At 43.5% G+C, this 9,903-nt stretch overlaps 1 protein-coding gene across 3 annotated transcripts in view; it reads left to right on the plus strand.

Annotated features, from left to right (window-relative positions):
* The window catches only part of LOC139273052 (protein kinase C epsilon type), an 801,226-nt gene that overhangs the window by 622,672 nt on the left and 168,651 nt on the right, over positions 1-9,903 (plus strand). The window lies entirely within an intron of this gene.

Consider the following 9,903-nt stretch of genomic DNA (forward strand, 5'->3'; position numbering starts at 1 on the left):
CCACACTTGATCAGCTCCACTGGGCAGGCCACATTGTTCGCATGCCAGACACGAGACTCCCAAAACAAGCACTCTACTTGGAACTCCTTCATGGCAAACGAGCCAAAGGTGGGCAGAGGAAACGTAACAGGGACACCCTCAAAGCCTCCCTGAAAAAGTGCAACATCCCCACTGACACCTGGGAGTCTCCGGCCAAAGATCGCCCTAAGTGGAGGAAGTGCATTTGGGAGGGCGCTGAGCAACTTGAGTCACATCGCCGAGAGCATGCAGAAATCAAGCGCAGGCAGCAGAAAGAGCGTGCGTCAAACCTGTCCCACCCACCCTTTCCCTCAGCGACTATCTGTCCCACCTGTGACAGGGATTGTGGCTCTCGTATTGGACTGTTCAACCACCTAAGGACTCATTTTAAGAGTGGAAGCAAGTCTTCCTCGATTCCGAGGGACTGCCTATGATGATAATGGTGTTGTTGATGGTGATGCTGGTGTGTTTAGTGATGTTGGTGTTGGGGCTGATCATGGTGGGATTCTGAGGACCAAGGTGAGATTTTTTCAAGGGCCCCGATGCTGATGGAATAGATGGCAGCTGAAGTTGAGATGACAGAAGCGATCTGTCAATGGTGAGAGAGGTTGCTCCAAGGAAGTGACAATAGATAGAGAGTTCACTGAAAACACTTCCAAACTGCGTACAGCTCAAACATGGCTTCCAAATCCCGAAGGCTTTAACTTCTGAGATTACAGTTTGAATAGCTGTGAAATGGTCGTGTTTATATCACTTCTGCAGCTGTCAACTAGTCAAAGCAATGGAGAGTCATTGAGAACCTGACACACTTACCTGATGTGAAGCCCGAGTGATAAGAAGCTCCAGAAAAAGTTGGCAAAATGGTAAGCACCTGGTAAAATTATTTTTAAATACCTTTAAAGTCCCTTCTAATGATGTTAATTGGCTGGCCCACCGCTTGGTGTCGGATCCATGAACCGCAGCCAGATCCGGCACTTTGGAAACTGCCAATGAGGCGGTTTCAGAGCGAGATCCCGCCCCGCTGTCAATCACTGCCATTTTGACAGTGGGCCCGCCTCCAAACCCACACTTGTAGGACTGGTAAGATTCCGGCCAAAGGGCTAGAAATTGCATCGTGCCCTGTTTGGGGCGATAACCTTTCAGGGAGCGCAAGAGTATCGGCGGGCGGTAAAGATTTGATTCTGCCGTGAACTCTCGCTTTTGCACTTCGAGTGATGTGGAACACTAAATCAAGCGCTACCCCTTCCCTTAGAGTGCGAGAGGGAGCGAGAGGGGCGGTATCGGCAGAGCACTAAGCAATGTTTGGGGCTGTGCTGCCACCTTTATAGTTTCCTTCCCTCCCTTCAAGGGCAGGGCCGATGCTGCGTTGAAGGAATCCACAGGCTGTGTCTGATGGGGTCGGCACCTGCGATACGCGTATAGCAGCCCCAAGCACGAGAGTGCAAGGCTGAGCAATCGCGGGAGCAAAAGACATCAGGAGGCACCAGAATGGGGACATAAATAAATTTTGCCCTACCTGACCACCACTGCCTTTAATTAGCGGTCCCCAAGCAGCCAGCTAAGGTGACAATGCCTCCTGCAGCTGCCTTTGTTGACGCCTAGCAATGCTGCAGCGGGCAGAAGCAAATTTGACATCCGGGGCAGTAACGATCACAATCTACGGGGAGTAAGAAAGCAAGATGGTAAGTGTTAGCGCCTGTGCAAAACCACCAGGAAAGTCGGTGGGTGATTTCGCCATGCCCTGTCGGTAATCCCTTAGTGCCCCATTACGGCCCCCCCACAGGCGCTAACAGGAGGCGCAAACCAGGCCAATTTCTCCAGCAAAGGGTGGTAGACGTTTGGAACCTTTTTCCGCAAATGACAATTGCTGCTAGATTAACTGTTAATTTTAATTCTGAGGTTGCTAATGTTTTGTTAACCAAAGGTATTGATGGATATGGGCCAAAGGCGGGTATATTGAGTTAGGTCGCAGATCAGCCATGATCTCATTGAATGGCGTAATCGGCTCGAGGGACTCAATGGCCTACTCCTGTTCCTATGTTCCTAAATGTTTGGCCCAACTATTGAACAAGAGCTATTTTTAAATTAATACCCATCTTCCTTTGACCTTGTATGTAAATCTGGTACAGCTGGAAATTGCTTCTGTTAAAAACACAGCAAAATTGTTTGAAAATTGCCTAGTCATTTGTAATCCATGTATGACCAACTGCAGCTGTGCAAACAAAATTTGTCTTATTATGTTGGAAATTAAAATATATATATTTGCTGTATGGACCCAAATAAAGACTGGGTTTGGCAAATAAAAATGAATCATATAGTTCAGTCTGCAATGGTACTGTGTAAGGGTTTGGCATAACAGGATTTGCCTCCTGGCCCTTTTTGTATTGCTAAAAATTCTTGCATTCTTTCATGAACCCGGAGGGTATTCCTCAGCTGATTTCCTCAGATGCTATGCTCAAATGGTTGCTTTATGGATCCTTAGCAAGATACAGGAGAGTTCCTTAATTTTCCTGCTTCCAAGACCATTCCTCCATTCCTTGCATAGAGCATAAATCCTGTGCTCATTCTGTTTTCTCGGATTGCGCCACAATCTCATGTCTTGGCAGTAGCCATTCAAGAAGGAATAAAACCTGAGCTAATCCATAGTTTCGGGTTGGGGTGGCGAGAGGCCAATCTGATGCCCCCCATTCTCGCTTCAGTTACTATGACTAAAAAATGTAAATAAGGTGCTTGGAATGCAACGTGGGAAGACATCCGAGAATTTGAATCAGCGGAGGCTACCTAGCAGGGAGAGTCACTCTACCCCCTGAAAGGTCCATCAGCACTGAATAAAATTGTGTTAGGGAGAGTTTAAAATTAGATTATATCTATTTAGCTGGAGCTGAGTTGGCTGTTACTTCAGAAGTGAGTCCAGCGTATTGACCATTTTACAGCATATTAACTACTATGCAAATTACACTGTGTATTTTCAGTGATACCCTGCTGCAGAAAAGCTCAACAAATATAAGTAGCTAACTAGCTTTCTCAGCTGGTGCCCAGTACTAGAGTCCTGCTGGGAGGGTGAACTGGACTGACTGATGTGGCTCACTGACCTCTTTTTATAGAACGTGGGAACGCTTCTGGCTTACTTGAGATCTGATGCCACGGTAATCATGTTCTCTGACACTGCTGTGCAGCTCTATTTTAGAAGCACAACCTTTATTTCACTGAATTAAAATGTACATTGCTAATGTATTTTCATGTTGTAGACAAAATTCATAATAGTGCCTCCCATGTGCATTGTTGCAGAAGAATGCATCTTTAGGGAGAAAATAAATAGTGTTCTTACAATCTCCCTATTTTTATGTTGTATTTGCACTAACATATATAGTTTATCTTGTGAAAAGCTAGCCCATGCTTTGCCCTATCATTTAACAGGGCCACATTTAGATGTATATATTACCCCCGCACCATGTGTAGAAATCTATCTCTGTGTTTATGAATTAACAGCACAATTAAATATGTTCGTCACTATGGACCCAAATTTGGCCAGTACAGATTTACGGCGCACTCACCAGAGGTGCGCCGCTTTTGTAGAACTCCCAAGAGCGCCAAAAATCTTTGGGCCGAGTTTGGCTGCTCCCCAGCCTCTCCTCCATGGTGGCATAGCGTGGCAACAGGATTCGGGGGCGGAGCCAGGTCCCAGCACTGAAAACAGTGCCGGGACCTCTGCACATGCATGCTAGAGTGTACGCACATGTGCAGTAGCTCCTAGCCCCTAGAATCTGAGAATCTGTGTGGGAGGGGCAGAAGCTCGCCACCCCTATCCCGGGCCGAGTGGCCTGCCGCACAGGCCGGCCGTTGCCTTCCCGCGCTGACGGCTACAAGAGACAGGTTGGTGGGGGGATGAGTTTTGATCGGTGGGGGGAGGGCGGGTGGAGGGGAAGAGTTTTGATCCGGCGGGGAGGGCGGTGAATGGGGGAACAAGAATCTTTAAAGATTTTCCAGTACTTTAATATCTAGCTATCCGAACTAAAAATATGCTCAGTTTAATCAGGCTGATAGCACCTACACCCTGGCCAGTCTCGCTGCTTGAGATTGAAAAAAAAACTAGCATTCCTATCATAACACTGTCTGGAGGCTACCTGCGCTGATCTCTTAACTCTACGCAAGGTTTTTCTGAGTAGACACAAGTGGCCTCATACCCTGGCCTAAGTTAGTTTGGAGTAACTTTTAGCTGGCTAAATTTGCTTAAATGGCCAAAACAGGCATAAGTGGCTGGTAACGTCCCCTTTTGAAAAAAAAACTAAACTAAAAAAAAACTAACTAACTCACACTGGAGCAAATTAAATGGGGAGAACTGCAATTTTTAAGTTACTCCAAAAAAATCTAGTTGCTCCAAAAAAAACAGAGCAACTCCTGGGGAAACTTGAGAATACTAATGTGCTTTTAGCGTAATATGGAGGATGCCTTTAGCTGCTTCGGGATTGTCAGCCAATAGATTAATTTGAAGAAAATTAGAACATCTGTATCCGTTTTAGTTTTTGGGTTTCTATCTTAATATAGGTACTAGTCACTTTTTCTATAAAATATATTAATATTTAAACAAAATCTGTAGTACACACAGTTTAGACATGGGTTTTTTGAAATGTTTACAGACTTGCAGGTAAATTCAACAGCAAAGTGATTCAACATGGGGACATTGCAGGAACAGAAAAAGAACTGAGAATGCACTTTTTAAAAATTTGGTCCTGGGATATGGGTGTCGCGAGCAAGGTCAGCATTTATTGCCTATCCCTAAATACCCTTGAGAAAGTGTTGGTAAGCCGTCGTCTTGAACCGCTGCAGTCCTTGTGGTGAAGGTACTCCCACAGTGCTGTTAGGAAGGAAGTTCCAGGGTTTTGACGCAACGATGGTGAAGGAAGGACGATATATTTCTAAGTCAGGATGGTGTGTGGCTTGGAGGGGAACTTGTAGGTGATGGTGTTCCTATGTGCCTGCTGCCCTTGTCCTTCTAGGTGGTAGAAGTCACCGGTTTGGGAGGTGCTGCCGAAGAAGTCTTGGGGAGTTGCTGCAGTGCATCTTATAGATGGTACACACTGTAGCCACGGTGCGCCGGTGGTGCAGGGAGTGAATGTTTAAAGTGGTGGATGGGGTGCCAATCAAGAGGGCTGCTTCATCCTGGATGGTGTCAAGCTTCTTGAGTGTTGTTGGAGCTGCATTTATCCAGGCAAGTGGAACATATTCCAGCACACTCCTGACTTGTGCCTTGTAGATTGTGGAAAGGCTTTGGGGAGTCAGGAGATGAGTCACTTGCCCCAAAATACCCAGCCTCTGACCTGCTCTTGTCGCCGCAGTATTTATGTGGCTGGTCCAGTTAAGTTTCTAGTTAATGGTGACACCCCACCCTCCAGGATGTTGATGGTGGGGAATTCGGCGATGGTAATGCCATTGAATGTCATGGGGTGGTGGCTAGTCTCTCGCTTGTTGGAGACAGTCAGTGCCTGGCACTTGTGCAGTGCAAATGTTACTTGTCACTTACCAGTCCAAGCCTGAATGTCATCCAGGTCTTACTGCATTTGGGCATGGACTGCTTCATTTTCTGAGGAGCTGCGAATGGCACTGAACACTGCAATCATCAGCAAACATCCTCACTTCAGACCTTATGATAGAGGGATGGTTATTGATGAAGTAGCTGAAGATGGTTGGGCCTAGGACACTGCCCTGAGGAACTTCTGCAGCGATGTCCTTGTGCTGAGATGATTGACCTCCAACAACCACAACAGCAAGTACCTTACACAGGTACTACGTCATGGATGTTTGATAGGTGAGGTGCAGATCCATGCGGACAAATTGTGCATTGAATTGTGTGGCGGAAAATATCCAGTCTGTTTTTTTTTAAACCTGTAATGCATGAGTTTGAGGGAGGTGTTCCATAAAGGAGTTGCTCATAGCATTCTGTCAGCATTTCCTTCATTTTGATCTCCTTTCTTCAGATGATGTTCAGATAACCCTGAAATGCACTTGAACTTCACATGCACAGCATTTATTCTTTAGACGAGATGTATTATTTACCTTTTTTTCTTCAGTGAGTTCGAATAGGGTTGCCATCTTTTGTTAAGTCAAAAATAGATTTGATACAGGTTAGAGATAGGACAGGATAGAATGGCTCAGGGGTCATCTGAAGTTGTGTTTGTTGCTGGTGTCCAATTTACATTTTTCTAATCTTCAAAGACAGCCCACTCCAAAGCTGGACATATTGCCTAAAACCCAAGCTTTGAGTTTTCTGATCGATTTCACATCTTTTGTTGTCAGCACCAATTGTTTCCTTACTTCCTCTAATCACCACCATTGCAGTCTCCAAGTCTTCATGTTGAGTTTTACAGGAAATCAAAAAAAAAAATAGGGTTATAGTATCAGAGCTGCATTCTAATTGCATCAGCTGACAACAGTCTTTGACTGAGAAAACAGCACACAGTACATTCTCTTTTACTGGGATGTAATATTTCTGTCACATTATTAGGAGAATGAAAATGATTGCAGATGTGTTTCAGAACTTGTCGCTTGGTATCTCATGGCTGGTCTATTTTAAACTGTTTAGTTGCAAACCAAAGCGTTTTGATGATAACGCTTAGGTTCAATGTTCTATGTTTGTCCGGCAGATACTGCTGATAAAGTGATTTGTTTCTGAACCATATCTTTTTCTTATCTTATATGTCATTATAAAGCATGGGAGCTTTGCAACTCTTGAGTTGCAAAATTAAATAAAAAACAGTGCTGCAAGGGCTGCACAGTAAGTGATTAAAGATAACTGAGAAGCACTGGGTTTTTATTCTAGTTCATCATTTAATGTTTGCATTTAGTGCAACAGAGAGGGATATTATACTAAGGATGCTGATGGCTGTCACTGGATTATAAGAGTGTCGAGTGGGTTTTAGATGTGATCATAAACCGGGAGAATAAAGAGAATCATTTATATTTAGTTATCTGACCCTGTAATTACGTTACTGGCTAAAATTCATTGATAGCCACCCAGTATCACATATAATAGTGCATTTAACAGACTGTTAAAGAAATCTGAAATAAAAGGAAACATGCACATGCTATGCATATCAGGATAGTTAGCACCTGAAAGAGAAAGATAGACTAACATTTTGGTGACACTGATCAGAGCAATGGTATTCTCTTTCTGGCACGAAATGGCCTGCTTTATTTCCTAGCAGATTTTGATCTTTAATATATGTCTGGGAGCACCACCAAGACACAACACATTGGATCCAGAACACCGCATCATATAGTGGTAGGACAGGTATGTACCTGCAATCCTCCACAAACTATGGTACCATTCTCACTTAAACGTTTGTAGGGAGCTGGAAAGCAGAAGTCAGGTGACTTCTCACAGTGTGGCAGGGAAAATTGGAGCATCAGCCCAGAGTGATTTTTCAGACCTCTTTGTGGCTTCAGAATGATAATGGCAGAAGCCTGGAAAATGTGCCATTTCAGTCTCTGGTGATTCAAGATAGAGTGCTGTCTATGTGAGCACTTATATATAGTATGGGGAGATCCAAAAATACTTTAATATACCTGGGAATCACACTATGCAGTGTTAGCGTATAAATGTTGAAAACATTTGTTTCAAATTCCTCTATCTACTGTTTATTTTAAATAGATTATTGCCTCAATTAAATTAGCAGACAAAGAAAGTTGATATAAATTTGTTAAACATTCATTCAATAATATCAGAGAGGAGTAATTTGCAAACTTAACTATTTTAAGAGCCAATGGCATTGTCTTTGCCCTCGTGTTATCCAATATGATGTAGAATAATAATAACAAGCGCAGGCAGCGGAAAGAGCGTGCGGCAAATCTGTCCCACCCACCCTTTTCCTCAATGACTATCTGTCCCACCTGTGACAGGGACTGCGGTTCTTGTATTGGACTGTTCAGTCACCTAAGGACTCATTTTGAAAGTGGAAGCAAGTCTTCCTCGATTCCGATGATGATGATGAGAATAATAATGGATGGGACTTTTGTAATATGGAGGATTTCTCTAAATTAAACCTTTTGATACAGGATGTCCCTATAGTTCCACTATATAATCCCTCTCTCTTCAACCAGGATCTTGCTGGGCAGGAGGTTCATTACATTTTCCATGTTTTTGATCTCCCTGTTCCATGGAGCATTCCTTGATTGTGATAGCAGCTTGGTGACAAGTTTGCATTTATATATCGCCTTTCATGACCTCAGGTCGTCCCAAAGCACTTTACAGCCAATGAAGTACTCTTAAAGCGTAGTCGCTGTTGTAATGTAAGAAACATGGCAGACAATTTGCACACAGCAAGGTCCCACAAACAGCAATGTGATAATGACCAGCTAAACTGTTTTTGTTATGTTGATTGAGGAATAAATATTGGCTAGTACACCGGGGATAACTCCCCTGCTCATCTTCGAAATAGTTCCAAGGTATCTTTTACGTCCACCTGAGAGAGCAGATGGGGCCACGGTTTAACGTGTCATCCGAAAGACGGCACCTCTGACAATGCAGTACTCCCTCAGCAGTGCACTGGAGTGTCGGCCTAGATTTTTGTGCTCAAGTCTCTGGAGTGAGACTTGAACCCACCACCTTCTGATTCAGAGACCAGAGTCTACCAACTGAGCCACAGCTGACACTTCCACCTGTGTGTTACTGTTAGGACAACCAGCAGGAGATGTGGTTAACCTGCTGTCTTACTTGTTTATCTTTCATCCTTGAGAAGTGCCCAGATTCTGCCTCCCCTTGATGGCAAGCTGATCATGCAAGAAGTATGTGTTAACTTACTTCCTACCACTCTATAACACAATGGGGCGGATAATGCAGTTTCAGAGCTGAACTGATCTCGACAATACTGCTTGGTTATTTTGTGTACGTTTGCTTGGTTCTTCTGGTGTTTAACTCGTGATGAGCCAGGACAAGGGCTCTTGGGACAGATTGTCAGACATCAGTAGATGTGAAAGGGCTGCTGCCGTCTTTTGCAGCGCTGCTGTTTTTTTTTTAAACCATTAAGTTTGACACAATTTCCGTCATGGGAAGCCCCAATCCTGGATTACTGCTTTGAGTTTCAGCAGGAACAAAGGTCATACTTTTTATTAAGCAAAACAATAGTTGTGTAGAACTGTACTAATATTCAGTGAGTGGAGCTCACAGCAGCTTCTGATGACTTCTGCAGCTTGCAGAAAACACTATTTCAATAACATTCACAACAATGGCTGTCTATGTAGTGCTATAATATTCATTATATAAGTTACATAGAATGCAAGAAAAGAAAGAAGTTGCATTTATGTAGCACTTTTCACGACCTCAACATCCCAAAACACTTTACAGCCAATGAAGTACTTTTGAAGCGTAATCACTGTTTTAATGTAAAAAAAAATTACAACGACATTTTAATTATATTTTTTCATTTGTGAGCAAAATTGTTAATAAAGCCCTCACAGAGTTAATATATTCATTCCTGTTCATTCCGTGATTTATTTCCTCTCCTTCTGCTTGATTAAAGTTGATTAAATAACATTCCAAACACATCTGTATACTGTACGAAGTTTGCCCAATTCCCCATTTATGTGACTAGATGACTTCACTGGGCTTGATGATGGATGTCTCGATAGCAAATAATATTTTAAAAACCGCTTAAAAATATTACTTCCTCTCCTAAGCAAAACACCGCTTCTAAGGAGTCATTCCAAACACATTTCATCAAGATGTCTATGCAGTCAGTGCAGAGTATCTGCAACCTCTTGAGTCTCCACATGGGAGAAGGAGTCGAAGCTCTTTTCCTAAAGAGAGGAGAAATCAGGGGCAGTCCACCATATTTGCCTCTTAGCAGTTAGTCATAGATCAGTATTCGAAGAGTTTTAGGAAGAGGTTTA

This window comes from Pristiophorus japonicus, chromosome 9 (assembly GCF_044704955.1).
Source record: "Pristiophorus japonicus isolate sPriJap1 chromosome 9, sPriJap1.hap1, whole genome shotgun sequence".
NCBI classification, from domain to species: domain Eukaryota; kingdom Metazoa; phylum Chordata; class Chondrichthyes; family Pristiophoridae; genus Pristiophorus; species Pristiophorus japonicus.